The sequence below is a fragment of the Phodopus roborovskii genome, unplaced genomic scaffold, assembly GCF_943737965.1.
Source record: "Phodopus roborovskii unplaced genomic scaffold, PHOROB, whole genome shotgun sequence".
NCBI lineage: Eukaryota > Metazoa > Chordata > Mammalia > Rodentia > Cricetidae > Phodopus > Phodopus roborovskii.
Genome location: NW_026125783.1, coordinates 54,429 through 56,902, shown reverse-complemented (window position 1 = coordinate 56,902; position 2,474 = coordinate 54,429).

The window sequence follows — 2,474 nt, the reverse complement described above, 5'->3', positions numbered from 1 at the left end:
GAGACAATGGACGTTGAGGAAGAAAACCTGCACTTGATGGGTACCATGTACTGTTACCGAAGTTAAGACCAGAGACTGTTGTCTGCCTACATTATCAACCAGGCTCAGTTGTGTGACTCAAGTATAACAGACTATCTAATTATCTGACTATTTTATTATTCAAATTTCTCTTTTTCTACTCCAGGAAGAGTGGAGTCTGGATCCACCTAGTTGGTGTTAAATTGTATCTTGTGAATTCTTTCTTTCTTTCTTTGTCTCTCTCTCTCTCTCTCCCTTCTTTCTTTCTTTCTTTCTTTAAATCAATGTTGATATCATTTTGTTATCTCTCTAGGGGTGAATTATGAGAAACTATCTCTTTATTCATTCATTTTTTGTTCAAATATCTGATTAAGAACTCAATGACCCTTCAGTATTAAGCAATCATTTAGGCTTCACACATGAAACACCATCCACTTGTTTAATGATTACTCATTTAATTATGAAAATCTGGCATTACATATTCAGTGATCACTGGAGTTTTGAGCCTCCTTTGGGGAGACCGTTGTACCAGACCATCACATCATCTAATACTACACTTACTTCTTTAACTGTTCAAATACAGGTAACGTTATGGAACTTAAGAAACTATCTCTTTATTCATTCATTTTTTGTTCAAATCTCTGATTAAGAACTCAATGTCTCTTCAGTATTGAGCAATCATTTAGGCTTCACGCATAAAACACCATCCACTTGTTTAATTTGTGTTCATATAATTATGAAAATCTGTCATTACGTATTCAGTGATCACTGGGGTTTTGAGCCTCCTTTGGAGAGAACCTTGTACCAGACCATCACGTCATCTAATACTACACTTACTTCTTTAACTGTTAAACTAGGAAATTAAGTAATAATTCATCATTTAATTTACGTATTTCAAATACAGGTAACGTTATGGAACATAAGTCCCGTTTGGAGTCAAATTTTGGGAGTTGATAACGTAATATCATCTCATTACTTCATCATTTAGCTATGTAAATAGATCTTTACATCAGCGATAGGTTTAGGACTTTGGTGCCATCTCATCAGTGTTAATATAAAAGGCCCACTAATTAATTTTCAATTTAATATTTGAAAAACATCATGATTCCAGTACGAAATAAGTCTGACTACGCCATGTGGGATTTAATTATGCACCACCATGTAATTTTTCAGTCATTTTTCATTATATATTAATTATTAAAATCGATGAAGATGTTGTTCTTCTTGACTGGAGTCGGGCCAAACCTCCATGGGAGTTAATACATGGCATTATTGAATTATCTAAGTACTACTTCCTTGACAATCACTGGAGTTTGGTTCCATCTTTTGAAAGTTAAATATGGAGGACTATCCAATTATTAACTTATTTGATTGGGTAAGTAATGATGGTGCCATCCGTCATTTGGCTGCTGTGGCACTGACACAGCAGGAGACCGGTACCAGAAGCAGTGGCCAGAGAATGGGAAACACTGCCTTATACAGTGATTACTGATTATGCAATAGTAGATTTTTAACAATCGAATGATTACACGATTTAAAAAAAAGAATGTACTGTTGCACATCGTCAGTTTCTGAGAGGTTAAAACAGAACTGACACATGAAGGACACAGTGACCACCAATTTTAAAAATGGAATAACTGAATAATCTCCTGATCAGGGAATCTCAAATAATGAACTCTGTCGGGCTGTTAACATGACACACCAACAACAATTAACAACTCTAAATAACCATATTAGAAAGCAGGGTACGGGACTTAATAGAGAACAGTCAATTGAGGAATCCAAAATGACTGAAAGAAACATAAGACACTGCTCAAAATCCTTAATCATCATCCTAATGCAAATCTAAACAACTCTGAGAAACCATGGGATCAAGCTCCTCTAAAGGTAAGAGGATGCAGAGGAGTTAATTTTATTTTCAATAAGGGGAAAAGGATTATGGTAGAGGCGATTAATTGTATTGTTTCCGTTCTAGAAATTAGAAAACTGAAGCATAGAAAACAGGTTTAAAATACTCATCATTGTACTTGAATGGCACAATGATGCTTTCGTTTTCATGCTTATGTCACTATAGGCAAGTTGTAGCTTGAGAGACTGGTAAATATGTAGATCTCAAATGAAAGAGCCTTGCTTTGTTTTTGTGAGAAACTCAGTAAGGCTGTAAGTTTAGCTCATAGGTGGGTATACTACTTTAAGCATGTGGGAGGGGCACTAGAATGTGACAGAATGTTGGTTCATAAATGTTGCCTGGCAACCCTGTTGCATTCTGTATCCTGGTATCATGGGCCAAGGACCAGAGAGCAGCTTCGAGAAAGTGTTATCATGGGACATTACAGTTTCCCAAGGTAACTATCTCCTAAAACTTTTAATGACAACATTTGATTCGCCTAAACAAGTCATAGCCACACCTGTGGAGGTGTGCCTACAGCTTTTACTGGTTACCAAATTCAAGATTA